Below are 10414 nucleotides of genomic sequence, written 5' to 3'. Positions count from 1 at the left end.
ACATTTTCAAATGTAATTTAAAAGAAAGTTGTTGTAATACTGTAAATTAAAATTTTATATTAATTTCAATGAAGAACAGCAGGCAACTGAAAAAATAAATGTGATTTTTTTAAAAAAATGCTATTGAATTACTTTATATTATTGCCTGCCAAGATTGTGAAACAAAAGTCTTCCCTTTCTACTTCTTTTTTTTTTTAAGAGGGAAAAATTAGCAATTATTTGAAATTTCAAGACAGACTGGCACCCAGCTGAACCTTTTTACTTCGTGTATTCAGAAGGTTGGTGAGATCACTGAAATGGGAAAGCTTTGCGACTGAGGGATACAATTAAATCTGATACAAATGGGCAGCATGTAAAAAGACCATTTATCTCACCAACAGTGAAGCATCCACATTTGGGAAACAGAGAACCATGTGAAATCTATCTTCTGGCTCAAATTTTCCCCTAATCATTAAGACTCTGAAAAGGTTTAAGTTGGGAGGGGCAAAGAGTTCATTTATAGAAATGAGAGACTCTATTTTTTTATTATTAAATTTATTGGGTTAATAAGGTTATATAAATTTCAAGTGTACAATATTATAATACATCATCTGTATATTGTATTGTGTGTTCATCACCCAAAGTTTAGTCTTCTTCCGTCGTCCCCATATATGTGAAGAGTGACTCCCTAATAGATTTTGCTCTCCAATGTTATTGCTTATTGTACTCCTGACATTTAAAATGAGGCCTTTGGGAAAGAAGGAACTTGACAGTGGAGAAATCTAGTAGACACCATTTCAAAGTTAAGGTCTTCAATATTGGGACAAAATGATATCTATGCCACCTGTTACAATGCACTTACAAGGATGCAGTAATTCCCTGGAACTCCTGCCCACAATGCATTATCTGTCTCTAATCATGAGGAAACTTCAGAGCAACCAAAGGTGAAGAAATTGTTCAAAATAATTGTCACGATCAAGAAAGAAAAGGATAAGCTGAAAAACTCCTCCAGGTTAAAGGACACTAAAGAGACAGAACAACAACAACAAAAACCATAAAGAACATGATTGGGACAATTGCAGAAAAATGAATAGGGATTATAGTTTATATTATATTAATATTTTATCAATATTAAGTTTTCTGATTTTGAATATTATTCTGTGGTTATGTAAGAGAATGTCCTTGTTCTTAGAAAAAAACACAGATTTATTTAGGGTTAAAAGGTATGATATCTGCAATTAACTCTCAGGTAGATTAAGTGTGTGTGTGTGTGTGTGTGTGTGTGTGTGTATACGCACGCGCATGTGTAATTGGATAGGTAGATTGACAGGAAATGATAAAGTCAATGAGCAAAATGTTGAATCTAGACAAAGGGTTCCTTTTGAGGAGTTCCTTCTACTGCTCTTGAAACTTCTCTATAAGTTTGAAATTATTGCAAAACAAAAGGTCGTGTTTGTTTCCCATAGGCCAAGCCAGGATTCAGAATGTTCCAGAATACAGATGATAACCACAGAGGTATACACTCTTGTTTTGTTAAGACAGTCCCAAGTTCAAGTTCACTTCCTGATTCCCCCCTAATTCCACCTCCCGTCTTCTAGCTATGGGACCAAGAGCCTTCATCATTGCTGCCTACCTTCCCCACTCCCTCTATTTCTAACAGTTCCTAGCCTCCCTAGGTTGCGTGTTCCTTCCTGTTTCCAGGGGAGGATTTCCCCTACTTCCTTGAACCAAACTTAGAGGTTGTTCTCTTGCTTCTTAGAAGAGAATTCCAGCTCTGCAGCCTTTGGCATCTCTCCCTTAGCTCAAGGGGTTTAAGTCAAGTCTCCCATATAAGTGGTAGGAGAACTTCCTAACCACCTCCCCATCATATCCAGAGCCCTCTTTACCAACCCTGGGGAACAGGCCCTTAGAGATGATGTCCAGTCTCCTCATGGCCCATGCCCACCAGAGTTTAGTATCTCTCACCTTCATGTTTACCTGAGAATCATGTACCTGACTGTCCATTCAGTTTCCAGTTCCTTTCACAGTTCCTCCCAAGGACCTAGGCCCTTTTTTGCTAATAGGACTCCCAGAGAATAGTCCAGAATCCTTGTCACAAGTACCCAGTATAAGGCCCCCACCCTCTTTTCTAGAAAGACAAGAAGTTGTAGGCAAATGAAGTGGTGATCCAAAGAGAAGCAAGTAAAGTTCATAAGTGCAAGCAGATTTCTCTTTTGGTTTTGGCTTAAGTCGAGGTTGAAGCTCTGCTTCATTGTCTCAACCCCTGTAAATGACTGTTTCACTCTAAATCAGCCCCATGCAGAGCCATTAGTTATGAAAGGTGTACAGAAGTTGCAAAACTGAAACTCCTACATTAATTACCCAGGCGTTGAATGCACATCCCGGTGGGCGGCTGACTTGGGTTACTGTAGAAACCTTCCTAAAAGTTGTATTACTTCCAATCAACTTGTGGCATTCTGTGTTGGTTTGACCATTGACACACTAGATCAACAGTCGCCATTCATATGGGTTTGTACATATAAGTGGAGTATTTGACTCTGGGTGTCTTCCCACTGAGATCTGCCTTAAACAACCAGAAACTTAACAACAATAGCATGAATTTTCTCCCCCACTTTGGGCTTCAGTTCTCACAGCAGCATGGGTATCACGTGGGAACTCGTTAGAAATGCCAATTCTTACCCCACCCCACCACCTACAGATCAGAAATCCTGATGGTGAGGCACAACAATTCATGTTTGAACAAGCTTTCCTGGTGATTCTGATGAATGATAAAATTTGAGAACCACTGCGTTAGTATAATAAATTACACTGGCTTGGCCAGGGCCAAGTGAAACTGGGTACCCTTTCCCTACAATCGGTCCATTCTGAACACTGTGCCAAGGATGTGAACAAGACCCAGAAACAATGTGGGAAGAAGCTGGAACTCTCCACATAAGTGAGTTTCAGATGCTCCAATGCACCGAGAAAGATCAGCAGCCATCAGCCTGAGGGAAGGATAAGAAGGTCCCTAGGAAGCAAAGCCGTGGGCAGGGGGTTCTCTACAAATGGGAAAGGGGGAGAAGGGTCAAGGAAGGGGGGCAGGAGTCAGCATGGGGATGCAGATGTGGCCCTGAGGGGGGACAGGAGTCGGGGGTCCAGCTGCAGTGGGCCTTCGTGGTTCCCACGCTACCCAGCTCCTCCTGAAGAGAGCCATCGCATCTATGAGATACTGTGTCACTCGTCTTTGGGGTTCTCATGGAGAGCAGTAGATAAAAAAGAGAGGTGTAGTTTCCTCTGGAGAGAAAGAGGTGACCTGGACTCAGAGCCCAACAATAGAGGTCCGCTGTGCAAGCCCAGTTAACGGGGCCCACCCCGGCAGACCCCCAAGCAGAGGGGCTGCATTTGGGCGGAGGCATGCTGACGGCACTTCACTCTGTACCTCCTTCCCATGCCTGCCTCCACACCACTGAAGGACTCACAAAGTATCTGATCTTCCCTGGGACCAGAAAACTGACGGGGCCAGGGGCACAAATTAAACCACTCAGTAGGTATGTATTGAGGACCTATGATTGCCAGGCGTGTTCCAGGAGTTGATTCTGAAAAAAAATAGGTTAGAAAATCATTCATAGAGAGAATCAGACTCCAGGTGGGTTTGGAACTATTGCAGTTACGGAGAGGGGGCCTGTCTCTAGGTGTGACCACATTTACACTCACTGATGAGTTACTACCGAGACCGGCAGCTCACACTAACAGGACTGATAAACAGTAGCTTTGCCATCGGTTGTAATTCCTCAGAGCAGAATACCTGACGTGGCGCCTGTCTCTACCATCTACCAGCCGTGTGATCTTGGGCAGGGTTCATAACCTCTATGGCTTCAGTTTCCTCATCAGAAATACAGAAATCATCTCAGTATCCCATTAACAGGGTTGTTGAGTTTGGCTCATTCAGAAATATTCTGTAAGTATCAAGGGTGGTGATGATAATAATAAGCACTTATTATCTCAAAGCTGAGTATTTGAAATTGGGGAAAAGATATATGCATATTGTTCCCATTTAAACTGATAATCTAGATCAGCGATAACTCTGACAATCACTTACATGCAATTTAGAGTCTTTTGCATGCTATTGGACAACAGCTATACCTTACTAGTTATGTTAATCAGTATTAGTATAATTAGTTTAAATATATTAAAACTAGTTTACATTCCTTAAGACACAACTACTTTCTCTGTAGATCCAAATAGATGTGTAGTCTTAAAGAAATAGAGTGTGAGGATTTCAAAGTGGGGAGAAGGTTCTATATCTTAACAAGTCTGGAGATAGTCCAGAGAAGAACAGTGAAGGTTAAAAGGACCTGAGAATGTCCGGAACATGAACAAGGGGACCTGGGGAGGACATGACATTACCGTCTGTGCCTGGCACACAGTAGGTCCTCCATTAATGCTGAGAATATGTAGGATCCTTTTGGAAGAGGGAGTTACTGATTATACGTAGGTAGAGGGCAGGGCTAAGACAGCCGATACATAGAAACAGATTTCAGCTCAGTTTGAAGAGCCTTGTGTCAGTCTGCGCAGTCATGGACTAGGCTGTCTCAGAAAGAACTGAGAATTTGCCAGCATCAAAAGCATCTTGCTGAGGCAGTTTAACCAGCTGCCAGGTTAAAAGGACACAGTATTAAAAGGGATGAGACACAAGACTATAAGAGTTCGACTTTCCCTTTGGATGCCATAATTCCATGATTTTCTACTGTCTGTGTGTTTTCACAAGAGAACAACTAGGGAAAGGTGAACAACCGTGGATTGCTAGTTGGAAGACAAGTTCCAATCCTGGCCTTCCCATCAATGACCTTTAAGCACATCACGTGTCTTTCTAGCTTTGGTTACTCATCCGCAAATCATTTCTCCTTTATTCCGTTCAGCCCTTGCATACTGTGACTACCTTATTCACGCTCTGGGCTTTTGTTCTTGTCATTCCTTCCACCTGATAAGCCTCCCACACCATCTGTTCAGAAGTCGTGCCAGGCTAGGATCACCTTCTCCACACGCTCAATTCAATTAATACAACCGTGTGTGTGTGGGAGGGGACGGGGTGGGTGTAGGTTTTACATCACAGATTCTGAAATATCCCTACGGGGCAATTCCTGCCTCAAGCCCCACCCAAAAGACTGCATCGGACCACTTGCAAGTAAGTCCACATAAACCCGTGAGTCTGGGGAAATTAAGAAACGTGTCACCTCTGCGTTGGAGGATTACACACAGTGTCCCTTCACCCCTCCACGTCCTCCAGGGTCAGGCTTAAGGAGGCACCCCCAGAGCTGGCCCAAGCTGAGCATGGGCGGGGTTTCACGTCACTCAACCTCCCCGCAGGGTGTGGTGAGCTGCCCACGCTGCTCCTCAGCCCCCATGGGCCACCACAGTCCCCCACGCATGCCCAGGGAGCTGTGTATCCTTACAACTCTGCTCCCAGACAACCTTTGCCCCTCTAACCTTTCCTATTTGCTTCATACTCTATCGTAGCATCTTTGCAAATTGCTTTTCAGTGCAGAAGAAGTGAGGGAAAGATGATATCCCGTGTCATTAGGTGAGACCTGTCAAGGGTCAAACTTTTGATGCTGTTGATGACTGTTGTCTTTAGGGAGGCAGCATGGCCTGAAAAGGACGCGTGAGTGAGTCAGAGGAGCCTGAAGTTTGAATGCCGTTCTGCCACTTAGGATTAGAGTCACTTTAAGAACCTCAGTTTCCTCTGCTTACTGTGGGGATAATAATAGTGTCTGCCGCATGGGATTCTTGTGTAGATTAAATGAAGAGAATATATGCAGTGCACTGTATACCTACTCTTGAAATTTCTAGGCACCTAAAAACTTTTATCTTTAAATATTACTACACTGCAGCAATCCGGCTCTATAACTGAATTATCTAACTCTGGAATAGATATATGCACAATAGATCTAACCAGCTAATCAAAATATGACTTGGAAGGATTTTGACAATCGTTATGGTTCTTTAGCTGCTAAGTAACCCATCGGAGGTAGGGGGCAGCAGTGTACACATGCTATGCATGAGCAGTAACGCTCTTTTCCTTTCCAAGTCCAGAGCTCCATCAAAGGAGGCTGAGGCTCCCCAGAGTACTGTCCTCCTTCTGGCTTCCTGAAACTTGTCTTTGAAGGTCATTGCCCCGAAATGCCAAAACAGTCCGGAAGACATATTTTTTTGTGTGTTTTACCTTTTTATAATTTTGTACTTATTTGTTGAGGTTTGGCCATTTGAAAGTGTCTTTCTCTTTGCTTTGAAAGAATATTCCAAATTGTTGCGCTAGATTTATTTGCTGTTTTCTATTGTGTTTAGCTTTCCTTATGTGTCACTGCTGTGTTCTTCACCATCACTTAATATATTTGAGACCAAAAAAAACATCAATTTTTAAATATATAATAAAAATTATAAGTGACTTAGCTATAAGAAATCAAAACATGTAGTTTAAATAGCCCTGCTAATGACACGCAAATATGCTAGCAATGGGAACGATGATAATTAGCCTTTACTGAGTGGTTACTTTGTGCCAGCACTGGGTTAAGTGTGTTATACAAATTATTACCTGATTTAGTCTTCACAAAACCTCTATGAAGTAAGGACCGTTGTCCCCATTTTATAGATGAGAAACTCAGGCTCTGGGAGGATGAGATAACTTGAGCTTCCCTCCCTCTGTGTATGGCATTTTTAAATAGTTCTTTTATTTAACCAACTTTTTTGCTTGGCTTTTAGTCTAAATTTTGTATTAAAAAAAAAGAAAAAAAACAAAAATTCTATGTTCTCCTACCTTTCCTTTTAAGAACGTAGCACTTTCACAGCGAATGAAGAGCCATTTATAACACTACTTTTCTGCAACAGATCTGTGCCCGCTCAGCACACGCGCCCCACAGGACTCAGTCTGATGTCTAACAAACCACAACGATGATAGCTGGGCTGTCTCTCAGCCAGGATTTTGACTTCACATGTGTCTATAGAACTGAACACATGGTTGCCAAAAAGTAATATTTTAAAACGGAAGAGAAAAAAAAATCAAACTGCCTTTATTTTATTCTGTTTCCCACGGGAATATACACAAAAATACTTTAAAAATTAAAACCTTTGGAGACCTGTGGTGCTATTATTGCTGTTGTCATTGCTGTTGGAATCTTTTTCCCCAGGACATCAATCCCTTGGGCTGCTCAGCATCTCACAGAGGTAATATTTGTGAGTGATTACAAGAAGATGTAAACGAGCATCTATCTCTGCTGCTCGGTCGTAAGTGGGGTTCCGAATCTCTCCCGCCTCCCTTCTCTTTCTCTGACCCCACTGGCACTCCCTTCCTTCTCGAAGCTTCTACAGCCTTCTCCTGCCTTTCTGATCTGTTTAGGTCTTTCTCATGTTCCGTCCCACACTGCTATCTCTAACTTGACTTGTGTGACAGCATCCTTTTCCCAAACCAGCTCTCCTTCAGAATTCTTAGACTTCCCTTTTTCTTTTTCCTCACATTTCATCAGCTGATATGTCCTTTTATTTCCAAAGCTCTTACCACATTAGAAGATCCAGCAGGTTGGTTCACGCCGCTCTTTCATTGTCCTGATCCGTGGCCTAGCACTTCCTGGAGACTGCAGATATCCTCATAGCTCAGGTCCCACATGTCCCCCGACTCCCATCAAGCAGGTGACACCTGTGCCCCTGGAAGCAGGCACAATGTCAGGAGGCACAGTCTGTGCTGCAGCTGCCAAACTCAGTCACTCAGTCATGGAAGCTGTGTAGTTTTCCTGCAGCAGCTTTACCAGTGTTTTCCACACCTGGCCTCTAGCTTTCTGTGTTGGAAAGCAGGGTATGGGCCACCCAGAATGCCTGCAGTATTGCGGTCCCACAGCCATCAGCTGTGTGCACGTGTCCTAAGTCCTGCTCCCGGATCGTGGCTGAGCTGGCCACCAACTTGGTTAACCAACTCTGCAGTTGGTTTTGGGACACATACCTGGAATTTCTACTCAAAATCTGTTCTTCTAACCCTCAAATGACTTGGAAAAAAATATTTTCCCCTGTTTTAATCATTTCAGTTCAAAATAAAGTCCCACCCAATCATTAATTGGCACAAGAAGTGGTTGGAGACAACAAACTCCCAAAGATAGGAGACTGGGAGTGGCTATCTGACATGTTTGGGTCAGTGACCTTGACAGAGTGAGTTATGTAGACTTTATAGTGTGCAGGGACTTTGGTCATCTCACTAGCCCATAGGAGATCATGCTGGTTCACTAGGTGATGACACCAAGCTGATAAGATGGAGTGAGCAGGAAGTAGCATGGAGCCCTAGTATGACCCATGGATGCAAGTGGTTCAAAGATAAATTCCATTAAATGCAATCTACTCCATGTTTCTGGGAGACCAGTACTCTCAAGCTCATTGGGATCTACATTTCAAAAAAAAAAAAAAGTAAGATGCTGCACTCTGCACCCCATCCAACTGAGAGGCAAAAACTTTGGTGGAAATGTTAGGACACTTGGAGTTGCAAGTCTCAACTCATTTTCTGAGTAACATCTAAGGTAGCCAACTTGGAGTGGGATTGAACATCAGGAGGACTCTCAGTGCATCCTGGCTATAGTGGACACAGCTCTACCACTGAGCCCTCATGAGTCAGAGGGTGCTCAGGAGGTGATATAGAGGCTTTGGGGAATCTTGAATGAAGAATCACAGCTAAGACCCCTAGGTGTTGAGGCAAACCATGCCCTCATCTTTAAGTCAATCCTCATTTGAAAAATAGTTCTTGGCTTGCTATAGGGCCCTGGTAGAGATCAAACACCTGACTGAAGGACACCTGTTATAAATGAAGGTGCCCATCCTGAGCTGGGTGTTGTCAAGCTCATTAAGCTATAAAGTTAAGTATAACCTGCAGCACGCTATCAACAAGCAGAAGCAGCATTTATGGGATCCATGCAGACGATCCTGAAGGCATATGTGAGTTGTATGAACAAAGCTTACACCCCGGCGTGACTACCCAGCTTCACGTCAGCTTTTCACCTGCCCACAACCATGCAGAGCTCCCACCAGTGAACTGAGGAAGAAAAACATTCAAACATAATTTAAACATGGCTTCACAATACAGAAGTGGGCTGCCAAGAACAGTGAACAACGGAGAACCAGGGGGTGGAACTCAGAGCAGCCGATCTCAAAGTCCACTTGGCATGGAGTGGGAAAGATGGTCTGGTGTGTGGGCAATTGCTATAAGTTGGACCAATGTTTGGGGAGTTAGAAGGAAAAAGTTGGAATTTGGTGACAAGAAACTCTAGAGAAGAGGAAGGTAGAGAGGCATCTCAGAATGGGACCAGAATGTGGGAATATATCTGTCCCACATGAATGCTTACCAAAGGACCCCACTGGTGTGAAGGTTTCCAGTGATCAAGAATAAAAAGGAAACTTACCCTGGGGTTGTCAGTCAGCCTCCTCCCCGCCAACCTCATTTTTTGCTCAATGGGCACGATGAAAGGTACAGCATGGCCCAGAGAAGATTTTTTTCTCACCAGGTCTGGCCTATTGGTTTCCACTGGGCTGTCCTGCCTACTGCTACAGCTAATTGTCCATGTCACTCGCAGCAGAAACCAACCTTGAATCCCATTCTTCTAACATACACTCAAGCCCAGACTGACACCAACAGAAGGTTGATTATATTGGAACTTCTCCATCATGGAGGGGACAGAAAATTGCCCTCAGTGGAAAAAACATTTATGCTGGCGAAGAATGTTCCTTCCCTGCCTACCACGCTCCCTCCTGCAACACAATCTGCTTTATGCATTACTATAAGCTGAATATGTGTGTCCCCCCCGGGCCCCAAATACATATTACAATCCTAATGTCCATTGTGATGGTATCAAGAGGTCAGACCTTTGGGAGGTGATTAGCTCATGAGTTCTCATGAATGGGATTAACGCCCTTACAAAAGAGGCCAGAGAGAGAGAGCTCCCTATCCCTTCACCATGTGAGGACATGTCTGCATCCCAGAAGAGGGCCCTCACTCAACCGTTCTGGCACGCTGATCTCAGACTTCCAGTCTCCAGAACTCTGTGAAATGTTTTGCTGTTTCTAAGCCGCCCGGCCTGTGGTATTTTGTTATATTATTGAGTTGTCGGAAAAGTCATGACGCATGTTTGCAACAGATGGCACTAGTTCATTTTTGGAAGTACTAGAGTCATTCACATCTATGTTGTTGCTATGTCATTTGACAGCTGACAGCTTCATTCTAAAAAAAAAATGAGCGATTTGGTTGAGTTTTGGAGATGTTACAACAAGTTGAAGATGGAAGACCAAACTGCATTTTTGCCATATTTTACTGTTTTACTTCCATAAAGGGAAGAACGTGCATCAAGCTTATGATAAGTTGCATAAGTTTATGGTGACAATGCTCTACAAGAACATCAGTGCCAATGATGGTTCATGAAGTTCTGTGATG

The sequence above is a fragment of the Hipposideros armiger genome, unplaced genomic scaffold (genome assembly GCF_001890085.2).
Source record: "Hipposideros armiger isolate ML-2016 unplaced genomic scaffold, ASM189008v1 scaffold_273, whole genome shotgun sequence".
In the NCBI taxonomy this organism is placed as follows: domain Eukaryota; kingdom Metazoa; phylum Chordata; class Mammalia; order Chiroptera; family Hipposideridae; genus Hipposideros; species Hipposideros armiger.
The sequence above is the reverse complement of the archived record's forward strand: the minus strand, read 5'-3'. Positions refer to the sequence as shown.